Here is an 18,454-nt window from a genome sequence, read left to right as displayed (position 1 = left end):
CCCTACGCTAATACTCAACTAATGAATGGTAGCGTTCAAAACATTCACCAATGCAAAGACCAGGATTGTCAGGACAGGAGGGACAATAATAGAGGGTGTCACGCCTATATTCGCGCTTGCTGCAGACACAAAATCTTTTTTGGGGGTTCGTTGGGTAGGGGTACTCGGGAGGACATAAAGAAAATGCCTCTCATGCAGCCGACTGCATTTGGTTGGGGATGTGAATGGGAGAAGTACGGGCGCTGCAGAAGCGGTGGGTTCCCAATTAGGATTGGCGAATGCAGCAGGAAGGGCACTATGGGCACAACGGGCCTGTGTTTGTCTTCTTGGTGTCAGCGGGACACTACTTGTGCTTGCCACCTCACCAGCTTGAACTGCACTTATGGGACTCGCCACGTCACCAAGTGTTACTGCAGTGCTGGTTTGACTACGACCGGGGTGTACTAGGCCGCTGGCGCTTGCCAGTTCAATAAAAAGCTACCAAAAAAACTGTTAGCGATCGCAGGGATCAGGCCTGACTCTGCGAATGCTGCAGTTATGCGTTAAGTGTTTTGTAAGTGACAGTGATCGATCGATACTGCACTTGGGTGGGCTGGGCCGGGCGGAGGGGCAAAATGCAGGTGCTAGCAGGTATCTGGGCTGATCCCGCTAACACTGCGTTTTTGGGAACCCTAAACTGCTGGGGACGCCAGTATAGATCTGATCGGATCAGATATTGATCCGTTCAGATACTATACCACTAAGGGAGGTGTACGGTGCGTGCGTGGGTGTTAGCGGTACTGGCGCTAATCTGACGCTGCTTGGGGCTGGTGCTTGCCAGTTCACCAAAATACTACCAAAAAAACTGTTAGCGATCGCAGGGATCAGGCCTGACTCTGCGAACGCTGCAGTTATGCATTTAGTGTTTTGTAAGTGTCAGTGATCGATCGATACTGCACTTGGGTGGGCTGGGCTGGGCCGGGCGGAGGGGCAAAACGCAGGTGCTAGCAGGTATCTGGGCTGATCCCGCTAACACTGCGTCTTTGGGAACCCTAAACTGCTGGGGACGCTAGTATAGATCTGATCGGATCAGATATTGATCCGATCAGATACTATACCACCAAGGGAGCTGTACGGTGCGTGCGTGGGTGTTAGCGCTACTGGCGCTAACCTGACGCTGCCTGGGGCTGGTGCTTGCCAGTTCACCAAAATGCTACCAAAAAAACTGTTAGCGATCGCAGGGATCAGGCCTGACTCTGCGAACGCTGCAGTTATGCGTTTAGTGTTTTGTAAGTGACAGTGATCGATCGATACTGCACTTGGGCTGGGCCGGGCGGAGGGGCAAAACGCAGGTGCTAGCAGGTATCTGGGCTGATTCCGCTAACACTGCGTTTTTGGGAACCCTAAACTGCTGGGGACGCTAGTATAGATCTGATCGGATCAGATATTGATCCGTACAGATACTATACCACTAAGGGAGGCGTATGCTGCGTGCGTGGGTGTTAGCGGTACTGGCGCTAATCTGACCCTGCCTGGGGCGACGCATATCACCGCCGGGCGATCAGGGGGCTAAACCTTTATTCGGTAATAAACGGCGGGTGCCCTGACACTATAAAAAATAAACAAACTAACCAGCGTCACCCGTAACAGTTATACGGTGATCAGTGGTGAAAGGGTTAACTAGGGGGCCATCAAGGGGTTAAAACATTTATTAGGTAGTATATGGGGGTCCCTGTCGCTATAAAACGCTGACGGCGAACCTAAATATTTAGGTCCCTAACTAGCGTCACCAGCGACACTAATACAGCGATCAGAAAAATTATCGCTTAGCGACACTGGTGACAGGGGGTGATCAAGGGGTTAAAACTTTATTAGGGGGGTATCCTAGACCTACAGGGGGGTAATACTAACTGTCCCAACACTGTAACTGTCCCAAACTGACACCAATGCAGTAATCAGAAAAAAAAAAAAAAAACTGCTGGTGTCAGTTTGTGACAGGGGGGGGGGGGGTGATCGGCGGGGGATCGGGGGGCGATCGGGGGGGGATCGGGGTGTTTTGTGTGCCTGGCATGTTCTACTGTGTTGTGTAGTGTTGGTGCACTCACATTGATGTCTTCTCTCCTCGGGCCGGAACGGAAATTACCGAGCCGAGGAGAGATGACATAATTTCCTTTGCTGCTGTTTAGCATACAGCAGCAAAGGAATGATGTGATTGGCCGGCAGCGATCGCGAGGGGGGGGCCACGAACGGATGGCCTTCCCCTCATCTCCGATCGCCGTGGGACAAAAGACGACCGCCTCGGGCACCGGGGGGGGGGGTCCGATCGGACCCCCCACCCGCGGAAGGCAAATCACGTATATGTACGTGACTTTGCCTGTCCGTGCCACCTTGCCGACGTAAATCGGCGTGAGGCAGTCGTCAAGTGGTTAACCCTACGACCCTTTCAAGGTTGTCAGTTCTGCCGAGTGTTGCAATTTGCTCCTTCAGATCTGTAATACAAGCTTCCAGAAGGGTTACCTGCTCACATCTGTCGCAGCAGTATCCATCCTGGAGCTGTTGCTCCATTGTTGTATACATGCAGTACACTGTGCACTACACAAAACCCTCAACCTTGCTAGCACACATTTTCCCAGTTACAACAATAATACTACTAACAGGAAATTTCAGATATTACTTACAGGTTTAAAGACTCCTTTTATAAACTCTGGTTTTTAACTCACCACTTAGTCAAGTTCCAGCAAGCAAAAAGTGCAAGCTCAAGGATGGGCAAGCTCAGAATGAGTTCTACAGAAAGTTATATAGGACCTGAAGCACCTGTGACCAATTAACCACTCCCCTTAGTAGTCTTTTAAAAAGTGACAGAAAAGGTGTTAAAAAGCTGCAAGGAAAGACACCCCCCCCCCAAAAAAACTAAAAATGCAAATACAGCAATCACCAGCAGTCAAAAGCAAAACTGTTTTTCACTCTTCACTCAAATTTCCCACACTTCAGCTTTCAACCAGAAAATCTGCAAACTGGCATGCGTGCACCTTTGTGCTGAGCCGTGCCCTGACAAAGTAAAAAAAAATGAGAGGTAAACTTGAACAGCATAAAGTACATTTAGGCAGTAAAAGGAAATTTCCCTCTGAAGTCCTAGAGCCAGAGATAGAGACAGAAGAGGTCTTGATTAAGGTGAAAGATGGAAACCACCTTAGGAAGAAAGAAAACTCTAGGCCTCGATACCACCTTGTCTTTGTGTAAGGCCAAATAGGGTTTTTTACAGGATTATGCTGGCAGTTCAGACACACCTCACAGAAGTGATAGTAACAAAGAAGATAACCTGGGTGAGAGTAGAAAGGACAATATCTCCGATAGGTTCAGAGCAGTTTTTGAAGAGCTGACAGAACCAGATTCAAATGCATGAAGTCCCCGGTGGCTGAATAGGAGCAGCCACATGAGACACACCATACAAATGATTTAGCCAAACAGTAATAGGCTAGCGGTCTTACGAAAAAGAAAAAAAAGTTGCAAGTCCTTAAAATTGGTCCTTTGAAGGTACTAAAGGCCAAATAATGATCCAAATCTGACTGCAGAAACTAAATAAGCCACTCATATGCCACATCCATATATATGTAAACTCAACAACCAAAATGATTTCTCTGACTTTACTGGCACAAAAGGAAACAAATACAACATCATAGAATATATGCATACATTTTATTACAAAATGTGTTAATTAAAAACACTAAAAGGCCTATTATAGGCCATAATTGCCAAACCGGTTCCAAAACAAATCACAGTATGGCCAGACAATGCTACCCCAGCACTGCAGGACTGCTTTCAGCACACAGACTGGAACATGTTTAAAGAGGCAGCCACACAGACTCACAAGAGTACACTGAAACAGTAACTGCTTAAAGTGCACAGATGATGTGACAGCAACCAAGATCATCACCAAACGTGCCAACCAGAAGCCATGGTTGACAGCACAGGTTTGTGGGCTACTAAAGTCCAGAGAGGAGGCATTCAGATCAGGAGATAAAGCAGCTCTTAAAACAGAAAGAGCCAATCTGTCTCATGGCATCAAGAAGGCAAAACAATATGCTCAAAAAATCCATAAACACTAGTGATGTGGCGTGGCCTGGAGCTGCATGCGGTGAGATGTGCCTAAGCTGAGCTCCGCCGGCGGTGACATTATTCTTTTATCCTGACCCCAGCAAACAAAGCTTTCGGACCGCCACCTTACTATCAAAGTCCCAGTACACAGCGGAACGATGTCCCCACCTCACAGAACGGCTGCAACAGCCAGTAAACTGGCTCAATTCCGCCATCAGGATGGACAGTCACAGGCCCAAGATGGCGGTTCCCCATCCTCCTCATCTGCAGCGCGCGCTGCTGACAAAAGCGAGATCCTGGAGGTTATTGCTGCATGCCACACATCCCTCACTACCTGGATTGAGGAGGTAAAGATAGACATATCTCTACTTAGACAAGACATGCAGCAGTTGAGAGACAGAGTGCAGGAGTCATCCGACCAAGCAAATCGCCTCATCACACAACTACAACAGAAGCAAGACGACCTCAAGAATCGCATGCGGGGGAACAATCTGCGATTCATAGGGCTCCCGGAAGGCACGGAAGGTAATAATCTGGCTACCTTTCTAGAAGACCTATTGATTACTACTTATGAGCGGGAGGCCTTCTCACAATCATTTGCGGTGGAACGCGTGCACCGGATGCCTGCTAAGAAACCACCCCAGGGTGCACCCCCTCGAGTCTTCATTGCTAAATTCCTTAACTATAAGGATCGCGATGCCATCCTCCGCCTGTCAAGAAATAAAGGCAACATACCCCTGCATAATCACCAGATTATGGACTTCCCTGACTTCTCTGCAGAGGTAAAGCGACAGCGCAGCCAGTTTACTGACATCAAGCGACGCCTGAAAGTCCGACGCCTGAGAGTCCGACACCTTAAGTACGCCATGCTGTTCCCTGTTCGCCTCCGAGTTGTTGGAGAAGACAGGGTCCATTTCTTTGAGGAACCAAGGGCTGCCAGCGACTGGCTGGATTGGTTAAACACTGCATAAGCCGTGAGTAATATGAAGAAGTTTCTCCTCTTAACCACTTCAGCCCCAGAAGGATTTACCCCCTTCCTGACCAGAGCACTTTTTACAATTTGGCACTGCGTCGCTTTAAAGCGCGGTTGCGCGGCCATGCAATACTGTACCCAAATGAAATTTGTGTCCTTTTGTTCCCACAAATAGAGTTTTCTTTTGATGCTATTTGATCACCTCTGCGGTTTTTATTTTTTGCGCTATAAACGGAAAAAGACCGAAAATTTTGAAAATAAAAACAATATTTTCTACTTTTTGTTATAAAAAAATACAATAAACTCAATTTTAGCCATACATTTAGTCCAAAATGTATTCAGCCACATGTCTTTGGTAAAATAAAAATGTCAATAAGCATATATTTATTGGTTTGCGCAAAAGTTATAGTGTCTACAAACTAGGGTACATTTTCTGGAATTTACACAGCTTTTAGTTTATAACTGCCTATCTCATTTCTTGAGGTGCTAAAATGGCAGGGCAGTAGAACCCCCCCCCCCCCAAAAGGAAAGTAGACACGCCATGTTGAGCCCATTGAATATTATTTTTTTTTTGTCCCAAGTGATTGAATAATGACAAAAAAAAAAAAAATTTACAAAAAGTTGTCACTAAATGATATATTGCTCACACAGGCCATGGGCATATGTGGAATTGCACCCCAAAATACATTTAGCTGCTTCTCCTGGGTATGGGGATACCACATGTGTGGGACTTTTTGGGAGCCTAACTGCGTACGGGGCCCCGAAAACCAAGCACTGCCTTCAGGATTTCTAAGGGCGTAAATTTTTTATTTCATTCCTCACTACCTATCACAGTTTTGAAGGCCATAAAATGCCAGGACAGTTCAACCCCCCCCCCCCCCCCCCAAATGACCCCATTTTGGAAAGTAGACACCCCAAGCTATTTGCTGAGAGGCATGTCGAGTCCATGGAATATTTTATATTTTGCCACAAGTTGCGGGAAAATGACAAACTTTTTTTTTTTTTTTTTTTTGCACATTTTTTTCAAACGCATTGCAGCTCTCATTTGTTTTTGAAAATGAAGAAAGAGAAGAAAAATGTATTTTTTTTTCTTTTTTCAATTTTCAAAACTTTGTGACAAAAAGCAAGGTCTGCAAAATACTCACCATACCTCTCAGCAAATAGCTTGGGGTGTCTACTTTCCAAAATGGGGTCATTTGGGGGGGGTTGTGCCATCTGGGCATTCGATGGCCTCCGAAACTGTGATAGGCAGTGAGGAGTGAAATCAAATTTACACCCTTAGAAACCCTGAAGGCAGTGCTTGGTTTTTGGGGTCCCGTATGCGGCTGGGCTCCCAAAAAGTCTCACACATGTGGTATCCCCGTACTCAGGAGAAGCAACAGAATGGATTTTGGGGTGTAATTTCACATATTCCCATGGCATATTTGAGCAATATATCATTTAGTGACAACTTTGTGCAAAAAAAAAAAAAAAATTTGTCTTTTTCCTGCAACTTGTGTCACAATATAAAATATTCCATGGACTCGACATGCCTCTCAGCAAATAGCTTGGGGTGTCTACTTTCCAAAATGGGGTCATTTGGGGGGGGTTTGAACTGTCCTGGTATTTTATGCACAACATTTAGAAGCTTATGTCACACATCACCCACTCTTCTAACCACTTGAAGACAAAGCCCGTTCTGACACTATTTGTTTACATGAAAACATTTTTTTTTTTTGCAAGAAAATTACTTTGAATCCCCAAATATTATATATTTTTTAAAGCAAAGGCCCTACAGATTAAAATGGTGGGTGTTTCATTTTTTTTTTTTCACACAGTATTTGCGCAGTGATTTTTCAAACGCATTTTTTGGGAAAAAACACACTTTTTTAATTTTAATGCACTAAAACACACTATATTGCCCAAATGTTTGATGAAATAAAAAAGATGATCTTAGGCCAAGTACATGGATACCAAACATGACATACTTTAAAATTGCGCACAAACGTGCAGTGGCGACAAACTACATACATTTTTAAAAGCCTTTAAAAGCCTTTACAGGTTACCACTTTAGATTTACAGAGGAGGTCTACTGCTAAAATTACTGCCCTCGATCTGACCTTCACGGTGATACCTCACATGCATGGTGCAATTGCTGTTTACATTTGACGCCAGACCAACACTTGCGCTCGCCTATGCGTGAGAGCAGGGGGGGACAGGGGTGCTTTTTTTTTTTTTTTAGCTTTTTTATCTTATTTTTGAACTGCTGCTTTCATTTTTTTTTTTTTATCATTTTTATTGTTATGTCAGGGAATGTAAATATCTCCTATGATAGCAATAGGTAGTGACAGGTACTCTTTTTTGAAAAAAATGGGGTCTATTAGACCCTAGATCTCTCCTCTGCCCTCAAAGCATCTGACCACACCAAGGTCGATGTGATAAAATGCTTTCCCAATGGTGCTGTTTACATCCAGCGAAATCTAAGTCATGAAATGCTTGTAGCTTCCAATTTCTTAGGCCATAGAGATGATTGGAGCCATTCTGGTCTCTAAACAGCTCTATGGTCAGCTGACGGAATAACCGGATGCATTCTCAGGTTCTCTGTTGGGACAGGAGAGCCAGAGAAAAACATGGAAGACGGTGGGAGGGGGGGACATTCCATCCCACTGCTTGTAAAAGCAGTCTAGAGGCTAATTAGCCACTAGGATTGCTTTTACATGAAAGCCGACCGCTGGCTGAAAAGAATGATACCAAGATGATACCTAAACCTACAGGCATCATTCTGGTATAACCACTCAAAGTCCAGCAACATACCAGTACCAGTATATTGTAATCTTTTTTTTTCATGCAGCCTGTGGGCTGAACGAAAAAAAGAGATTGATCGGTGGGTATGCCCATTATTAGAATACCTCCCTTCATCCACCCACTTCTAATGATGGGGATACATGCACCATTTATATATGCCGAAGCATGGGGGCATCCGCCCCAAAAGTTAGGAGCAAATCGCTCCTCCGCCCCTGCTGCCCCCATGCTTCGACATATATCACCTCCGCTGGAGTCACGGCTTTATATATCGTGGGAGCAAACGCTGTTGCTGTCAAGATAAATAAATCCGCGCTGCAGCTGAATGGCATACCTGAAAACAAAAAAATGGTTAACAATAAAACACAGTAAACGGTAAAGTATAAAAAATTGCATACCTGAAAAGCAAACATGATAAAACATAATAACAATAAAACATTGCAGAATAGAATACAGTAAAAAAGAGCAGAACAATAGAGAGAGAATAGAGAGAGAGAGAACAATAAAACGACAACTATTTTTTTTTTTTTTTTTATTTTATATATTTTTTTGTGTTTTTTTATTTTTATACACTTTTTTTTGTAACTGTAACTTTTATAACTGTAACCGGTTCCAGGTTCGGGTCTCTCAAAATGCGATGGCATCTTGGGAGACCCTGTGAAAGTGTGCCAAGTCTGTGCAAAGCTGTACCCTACGCTAAAACTCAACTAGTGTATGGTAGCGTTCAAAACATTCACCAATGCAAAGACCAGGATTGTCAGGACAGGAGGGACAATAATAGCGTGTGTCACGCCTATATCCGCGCTTGCTGCAGACACAACATCTTTTTTGGGGGGGTTCGTTGGGTAGGGGTACTCGGGAGGACATAAAGAAAATGCCTCTCATGCAGCCGACTGCATTTGGTTGGGGATGCGAATGGAGGAAGTACGGGTGCTGCAAAAGTGGTGGGTTCCCAATTAGGATTGGCGAATGCAGCAGGAAGGGCATTATGGGCACGACGGGCCTGTGTTTGTCTTCTTCTTTTTGGCAGCGGGACACTACTTGTGCTTGCCACCTCACCAGCTTGAACTACACTTATGGGACTCGCCACATCACCAAGTGTTACTGCAGTGCTGGTTTGACTATGACCGGGTGTACTAGGCCGCTGGTGCTTGCCAGTTCACCAAAACGCTACCAAAAAAACTGTTAGTGATTGCAGGGATCAGGCCTGTCTCTGCGAACGATGCAGTTATGCGTTTAGTGTTTTGTAAGTGACAGTGATCGATCGATACTGCACTTGGGTGGGCTGGGCTGGGCGGAGGGGCAAAACGCAGGTGCTAGCAGGTATCTGGGCTGATCCCGCTAACACTGCGTTTTTGGAAACCCTAAACTGCTGGGGACGCTAGTATAAATCTGACTGGGTCAGATATTGATCCATTCAGATACTATACCACTAAGGTAGATGTATGGTGCGTGCATGGGTGTTAGCACTACTGGCACTAACCTGATGCTGCCTGGGGCTGGTGCTTGCCAGTTCACCAAAATGCTACCAAAAAAATTGTTAGCGATCGCAGGGATCAGGCCTGACTCTGCGAACGCTGCAGTTATGCGTTTAGTGTTTTGTAAGTGACAGTGATCGAATGATACTGCACTTGGGTGGGCTGGGCGAGGGGCAAAACGCAGGTGCTAGCAGGTATCTAGGCTGATCCCGCTAACACTGCATTTTTGGGAACCCTAAACTGCTGGGGACGCTAGTATAGATCTGATCAGATCAGATATTGATCCGTTCAGATACTATACCACTAAGGGAGGTGTATGGTGCGTGCGTGGGTGTTAGCGGTACTGACGCTAACCTGACGCTGCCTGGGGCGAAGCAGACCCTATCTGGCCCTAAAACCTAAGTTATATCACCGCCGGGCGATCAGGGGGCTAAACTTTTATTAGGTAATAAACGGTGGGTGCCCTGACACTATGAAAAATAAACTAACTAACCAGTGTCACCCGTAACACTTATACGGTGATCACTGGTGAAAGGGTTAACTAGGGGGCAATCAAGGGGTTAAAACCTTTCTTAGGTAGTATATAGGGGTCCCTGATGCTATAAAACGCTGAGGGCGAACCTATATATTTACCTCCCTAACTAGCGTCACCAGTGACACTAATACAGCAATCAGAAAAACGATCGCTTAGTGACACTGGCGACGGGGGTGATCAAGGGGTTAAAACTTTATTAGGGGGGTACCCTAGACCTAAAGGGGGCTAACCCTAACTGCCCTACCACACTAACTGTCACAAACTGACACCAATGCAGTAATCAGAAAATAAAAAAAGCTTCTTGGCGTCACTGTGACGGGGGGGTTGATTGGGGGGTGATCAGAAGGTGATCAGGGGGTGATGGGGGGTGTAAAGTGTTCCTGGTGTGTTTTACTGTGTGTGTGTGTGTGTTGTGCACTCACATCGATGTCTTCTCTCCTCGGCAGCGGAACGGCAAATACCGAGCCAAGGAGCGATGACATCACTTCCTCTGCCGCTGTTTACTATACAGCAGCAGAGGAAGAATCTAATTCGTGGGGAGTGATCGCGAGGGGGTGGCCACCAATGAGTGGTCTCCCCCTCAGCCTGCATCGCTCCCCTAATGAAGCCGACCGCCTCGGGCACCGGGGGAGAGCCATGCTCCCCCCGCCCGCGGGAGGCAGATCACGTACCAGGTACGTGATTTTGCCTGCCCGTGCCATTCTGCCGCAGTATATCTGCGTTAGGCAGTCGGCAAGTGGTTAAACTATTACCTTGCTTTAACCATTGACTGGGCCATTGACATTTCTGAGAAGAATCGCACTTATACTTAGACTATACTTTTTTTGGTTTAAGTTTCATTTATTTTCCCTTGGTGCGATTCCTCTCTAATAACACTGAACGTATCGCTGCCCAAATCTGATCGTTACCCCCCCATACTGCGGGACTCCCATTTGCCTTAACACCGCTGGCACACTCTGAACTACCCCGCGGTTGATCTTTAATTAATTAATAATTGAGAAGGGTGATCACTGATTAATTGCATCCCATTTAAAAAACGTGCAGCTGGGAATGGGTGGGTAGGTAGGCGGGTGGATGACGCAGAGTGTGTGCTAATGAGGTCAGCTGGTCAACTCCTTCCTGTGTCATGACCTATAGTCTGTTCAGGAAGTAAGGCAGAAGCAAAAGAAACCTTACTGTCCTTATCCATGTTTCCAAACATAATTGGTCTGTAGACTTGGAAAGGAAAGCTTTGATATTTTTGCAAAAAAAATACATGAATGCTATATTGGTACATAGGGGAGCTGGAATTTAGAAAAAAAAAGGTGAACTTATCCTTTAATGTGACCTATAAACTGTACAACTCAATTGAAAAACAAAATTAAATCTTTTAAGGGGGAAAGGGTTGGGGTAGTAAAACGAAAAAAAAATAAGGTTGCATAAGTGTGCACATCCTCTTATAACTAGGGATGTGGCTGTGTTTAGAATTAGGCAATAACATTCAAACTCAGTGCCTCCGAATAACCCTAAAGTTCAGCTGTTCCAGTAGATCTTTCCTGACATTTTCTTAGTCGCATCCTACAGCAAAAGCCATGGTCCGCAGGGAGCCTCCAAAGCATCAGAGGGATCTCATTGTTAAAAGGAGAATCTCATTGTTAAAAGGAGGTAAGTCAGGAGAAGGGTACAAAAGAATGTCCAATACATTAGATATACCATGGAACACAGTGAAGACAGTCATCATCAAGTGGAGAAAATAGTGCACAACAGTGACATTACCAAGAACTAGACGTCCCTCCCAAATTGATGAAAAGACGAGGCTAAAACTGGTTTAGGGAGGCTGCCAAGTGACCTACAGCAACATTAAGCCCACGTTTACATTGGGCCGATTTGGCATGTGATTTGACATGTCCAATTGCATGTTTCTGCACTATAGGGGGCAATTTCAATAGACATCTGTGCATGAACCCGCACAGATGTCTGTCAAATCGCCCTCAAAGTTGGACTGAAATGCCGGTTTGAAATCGTGCGATTTCAGCTGAACTTGCACGATTTAAAATCCGCCCTCAGTGTGAACATGGGCTAAAAGAGTGGCAGGAATATCTGGGAAGTACTGGCATACATAGTACATGTGACAACAATCTCTTGTATGCTTCATATGTCTGGGCTATGGGGTAGAGTGGCAAGACGGAAGCCTTTTCTTATGAAAAAATACATCCAAGCCTGGCTAAAATTTTGCAAAAACACATCTGAAGTCTCCCAAAAGCATGTGGGAAAATGTGTTATGGTCTGCTGAAACCAAGGTCGAACTTTTTGGCCATGATTCCAAAAGATATGTTTGGTGCAAAAACACCATTGCACATCACCAAAAGAACACCATACCCACAGTGAAGCATGGCGGTGGCAGCGTCATGCTTTGGGGCTGTTTTTTCTTCAGCTGGAACAGGGGCCTTAGTCAAGGTATGAACAGTTCCAAATACCAGTCAATATTGGCACAAAACCTTCAGGCTTCTACTAGAAAGCTGAACATGAAGAGGAACTTCATCTTTCAGCAACGACCCAAAGCATACATCCAAATCAACAAAGGAATGACTTCACCAGAAGATGATTACATTTTTGGAATGGCCCAGCCAGAGCCAAGACCTGAATCTGATTGAAAATCTGTGAAGTGATCTGAAGAGGGCTGTGCACAGGAGATGCCCTCCCAATTTGATAGATTTGGAGTGTTTTTGCAAATGAGAGTGGGCAAATATTTCCAAGCCAAGATGTGCCATGCTAATAGACTCATACCCAAAAAGACTGCTGTAAAAAAAAACAAAAAAAAAACAAAAAAGGTGCTTCAACAAAGTGTTAGTTTAAGGGTGTGCACACTTAATAAACTAAAATAATATGGTTGCATTTTACCTCCCTCCCACCTAAAAGATTTCAGTTTGTTGTTCAAGTTTATAGGTCACATTAAAAGGTGGAAATGTTCTGAAATTATTTATCTTTGTCTCATTTTTTACATCACAGAAACCTGACATTTTAACAAGGATGTGTAGACGTTTCCACTGTATTTTTAAATTATATATATATTAGGGTTGCACCGATACTGGTATCGGTGCCGATACTAGGCACTTTTGCGAGTATCGGTACTCGCGAAAATGCTTCGATACCTTAGCCCAATACCGGAAGTGACGTGAACTGGACACATCAGTCACAGTCTGTCAGCTACATCTGTACTAGGATCCGGGCTTTTTAATAGCTTTCTCCCTAAATGCAGTAACAAGGGAGATGCTGGCGTCCCAGCTAGTACGGTCAGGGGTAGGAGGGCGGCCTCAGAAGGTAGGCTGCACTTTCTCTGACCTGACCATGAAAAGTGTGGCGTGCATTTGTATTCAGCCCCCTTTACTCTGATACCCCTAACTAAAATCTAGTGGAACCAATTGCCTTCAGAGATTTGTTAGAGAAGAACCGCATCATGAAGGCCAAGGAACACACCAGATAGGTCAGGGATAAAGTTGTGGAGAAGTTTAAAGCCGGTTTAGGTTATAAAAAAAAAATATATTTCAAGCTTTGAACATCTCACAGAGCACTGCCCAATCCATCATCCGAAAATGGAAAGAGTATGGCACAACTGCAAACCTACCAAGACATGGCCATCCACCTAAACTGACAGGCCGGGCAAGGAGAGCAATAATCAGAGAAGCAGCCAAGAGGTCCATGGTAACTCTGGAGAAGCTGCAGAGATCCACAGCCCAGGTGGGAGTATCTGTCCACAGGACAACTATTAGTTGTGCATGCCACAAATCTGGCCTTTATTGAAGAGTGGCAAGAAGATAGCTATTGTTGAAATAAAACCATAAGAAGTCCCTTTTGCAGTTTGCAAGAACCCATGTGGGGGACACAACAAACAAGGAAGAACGTGCTCTGGGCAGATTTAACCAAAACTGAACTTTTTGGCCTAAAAGCAAAACACTATGTGTGGCGGAAAACTAACACTGCATACTACATCATACATCATACCCACTGTGAAACATGGTGGTGGCAGCATCATGTTGTGGGGATGCTTTTCTTCAGTAGGAACAGGGAAAAGTTGATAAGAAGATGAATGGAGCCAAATACAGGGCAATCTTAGAAGAAAACCTATTAGAGTCTGCAAAAGACTTGAGACTGGGACGGACTTTCACCTGCCAGCAGGACAACGACCCTAAACATACAGCCAGAGCTACAGTGGATAGGTTTAAATCAGGGGTCTCCAAACTATGGCCCTCCAGTTGTTCAGGAACTACAAATTCCCATCATGCTTAGTCATGTCTGTGAATGTCAGAGTTTTACAATCCCTCATGGGATGTGTAGTTCCACAACAGCTGGAGGGCCGTAGTTTGGAGATCCTTGGTTTAGATCAAAGCATATTCATGTGTTTGAATGGCCCAGACCTAAATCCAATTGAGAATCTGTGGAAAGACTTGAAAATTGCTGTTAACGGGTGCTTTCCATTCAATCTGACAGAGCTTGAGCTATTTTGCATAGAAGAATGGGCAAAAATGGCACTCTCTAGATGTGCAGCTGCTAGAGACATCCCCAAAAAGACTTGCAGCTGTAATTTCAGTGAAAGGTGGTTCTACAAAGCATTGACTCAGGGGGGCTGAATACAAATGCATGCCACACTTTTCACATATTTATTTGAAAAAAAAATACCGTACCGTATATACTCGAGTATAAGTCAACCCGAATATAAGCTGAGGCACCTAATTTTACCACAAAAAACTGGGAAAACTTATTGACTCGAGTATAAGCCTAGGGTGAGAAATGCGCAGCTACTGTAAGTGGAAAATAGGGACAATAATGCCCATTGGAAGCCTCACTGTGCCCATTTGCAGCTATAGGTCCCCCGAACTTCAAGCTCGGTAGTTAAGGGTTCCTAGATGCCCCCTAGCTGCAGCCAAAATTTGGGGTCTCTGGACCCAAAGGGTCCTGAAATGACATTGCTGCAGATGGACACAGTTGACCGATTTTGGGGCCCCGTATCTCAGGGCCACTTGGTACTAGGAACCCCAAATTTGGTGTGCAAACCCAGTGGAAATAGTACTACAACATATCCAAAGCTGTGGTTCCTAGATCCAAGTGGCCCTGAGATACAGGGCCCCAAATTTGGTTCAGAAAATGTCAAGCACTTTTCTGCAGCAGAGAATGACATTTTCCGAAACCGACTTTGGGCCCCGTATCTCGGGGCCACTTGGTGCTAGGAACCCCAGCTTTGGATATGTTGTAGTGCTATTTCCGCTGGGTGTGCACACCAGATTTGGGGTTCCTAGCAATAAGTGGCCCCAAGATACTGGGCCCCAAAATCGGTTCAGAAAATGTAAAGCACTTTTCCGCAATAGAGAATGACATTTCCGAACCGACTTTGGGGCCCTGTATCTCGGGGCCACTTGATGCTAGGAACCCCAATGGGGTTCCTAGCACCAAGTGGCCCCGAGATATAGGGCCCCAAAGTCGGTTTGGAAAATGTCATTTTCTGCTGCAGAAAAGTGCTTGAGTCGAGTATAAGCCGAGGGGGGCACTTTCAGCACAAAGAAATGTGCTGAAAAACTCAGCTTATACTCGAGTATATACGGTATAGATATACCCACACACGGTATAGTCCATATATACAAACTTATACCCACAGTTGATCCAGAGGAAGGGAAAAAAAAAAACAAAGCATAATCCAATTTGCTCCAGCAGGGATCCCCCAAGAGGCAATTGGACATTCCCTGGATCAACTTTACCTATAAATGATAGTATCCAATTATGTTATGTACATTTATGAAAGAATCCAGGCCTTTTTTAAAACAATCTACTCAGCTGTCCAGAACCAGCTCTTCCACATTTTCACAGCTCTTACTGTGAAGAAGCCTTTCTGTATTTGGAGATGAAATCTCTTTTTCTTGTCAAGTGCCCTCTTGTTCTCTGTGATGACCTTAAAGTGAACAACTCACCACCAAGATCACTATATGAACCACTTATGATCCAAGTGGCCCTGAGATACAGGGCCCCAAAGTTGGTTCAGAAAATGTCAAGCACTTTTCTGCAGCAGAGAATGACATTTTCCGAAACCGACTTTGGGCCCCGTATCTCGGGGCCACTTGGTGCTAGGAACCCCAGCTTTGGATATGTTGTAGTGCTATTTCCGCTGGGTGTGCACACCAGATTTGGGGTTCCTAGCAATAAGTGGCCCCAAGATGCTGGGCCCCAAAATCGGTTCAGAAAATGTAAAGCACTTTTCCGCAATAGAGAATGACATTTCCGAACCGACTTTGGGGCCCCGTATCTCGGGGCCACTTGATGCTAGGAACCCCAATGGGGTTCCTAGCACCAAGTGGCCCCGAGATATAGGGCCCCAAAGTCGGTTTGGAAAATGTCATTTTCTGCTGCAGAAAAGTGCTTGAGTCGAGTATAAGCCGAGGGGGGCACTTTCAGCACAAAGAAATGTGCTGAAAAACTCAGCTTATACTCGAGTATATACGGTATAGATATACCCACACACGGTATAGTCCATATATACAAACTTATACCCACAGTTGATCCAGAGGAAGGGAAAAAAAAAAACAAAGCATAATCCAATTTGCTCCAGCAGGGATCCCCCAAGAGGCAATTGGACATTCCCTGGATCAACTTTACCTATAAATGATAGTATCCAATTATGTTATGTACATTTATGAAAGAATCCAGGCCTTTTTTAAAACAATCTACTCAGCTGTCCAGAACCAGCTCTTCCACATTTTCACAGCTCTTACTGTGAAGAAGCCTTTCTGTATTTGGAGATGAAATCTCTTTTTCTTGTCAAGTGCCCTCTTGTCCTCTGTGATGACCTTAAAGTGAACAACTCACCACCAAGATCACTATATGAACCACTTACAATGTGTATTTATACATGTTGATCATATCCCCCCTTAATCTTCTCTTCTCCAGAGAGAAAAAATTCAGTTCAGCTAATCTTTGCTCTTAGCTGAGCTCTTCCATGCCTCATCAGCTTGGTTGCCCAAAACTGAACTGCATATTCAAGATTAGGTCTTACTAATGATTTCTGCAGGGGCAAAATGATATCTCTCTCTGTAGTCCATGCCTCCCTTAAAGTGGTTGTAAAGTCAGACTTTTTTTTTAGCTTAATGCAGGGGTCTCAAACTGGCGGCCCTCAAGCTGTTGCGAAGCCACAAGTCCCATCATACCTCTGCCTGTGGGAGTCATGCTTGCAACTGTCAGCCTTGCAATGCCTCATGGGACTTGTTTTGCAACAGCTGGAGGGCCGCCAGTTTGAGACCCCTGGCTTAATGCATTTAGATAAAAAACCTTCTGTGTGTAGCAGCCTCCCCTCAGCCGCCCTATGACTTACCTGTGCCCAATCTCTCTCCCCAGCGATGTCCACGAGAGCTTTGTCATCAGGGATTCTCCTCCTGACTGGCTGAGACACAGCAGCGGTGCCATTGGCTCCCGCTGCTGTCAAGCAAATCAGGGGAGAGAGGGGGCGGGACAGAATGGACACAGGGAGCTGTGACTTGGCTCAGGTGCCCCCATACCAAGCTGCTGACTGTGGGGGCACTCGATAGGAGGGAGGGGCCAGGAGAGCCCAAGAGGGACCCGAGAAGAGAAGGATCGGGGATGCTCTGTGCAAAACCACTGCACGGGGCAGGTAAGTATAACATTTTTTTCTCTAAAAATAACAAACAAGACTTTACAATCACTTTATTACAAGAAAGGATTTTGCTTGCTTTGGAAACCGCAGCTTGGCATTGCATGCCATTATTAAGCTTATGATCTACCAGAACCCCCAGTGCCTTTTCTACCATTGACTCCTCCAGCTGTTCTCCTCCTAGTATGTATGATGCATACATATTCTTAGCCCCCAAGTGCATAACTTTACATTTATCAACATTAAACCTCATATGCCACACATGGTAATGGATCGCTTCTGATTTTAAACATTTTTTTTCATCAAAGAAAAACTGGCCCAAAATAGTAAAAAAAAAATTTTTTTTTTATCTAGCTGTTAATTTCTTGCTACTACCATAACCTACCACCAAAGAACAACCCACAATAGACTATCCTGCTCCCGATGAACACATTCCACATACAGTATGTGTATGCTACTTGTGGTTTATACCCAAAGTACAGCCCAAAAGCAATAGTGCGCATTTTGCTTTTTTTTTTTTATCCTACCTAAAACAGACTGACAGTAACTTACACTGCTACTAATTTAAACAAACATTTTTCTTTTTTAAATCCTGCACAAAATATACTGACCCTGATTTTTGGCCCAAACGCTAACCCTGGCACTGGCCTCGATCAAACCTTGATCTAGGTATTTTTTCCGCTTTTTATTTATTTATTTTTTTACACACAGTTATTTATCTCTCTCTGCAAGAGGGAGATACAATATCTTTCCTCTCCATTCACAGACAGAGAAACAAGAGGGGCATGCTTTACAGTGACTGATCACTGTGATAGCCATTCCAGGTCCCGATTGTTAGTATGGGATGCGGGGCTCCTGGTGGGACCCGATCTCTGTGCTGTGCGCTCCTAAAAAAGGGAGATACTCATATATGTGGCCCCATGGAAAAAAAACGCGTCCAGTGAGGCTGCATATATGCATACTGTCGGTATGAAGAGGTTAAC

The sequence above is a fragment of the Aquarana catesbeiana genome, linkage group LG02 (genome assembly GCF_042186555.1).
Source record: "Aquarana catesbeiana isolate 2022-GZ linkage group LG02, ASM4218655v1, whole genome shotgun sequence".
In the NCBI taxonomy this organism is placed as follows: Eukaryota; Metazoa; Chordata; class Amphibia; order Anura; family Ranidae; genus Aquarana; species Aquarana catesbeiana.
Note: the sequence above shows the minus strand (reverse complement) of the source record.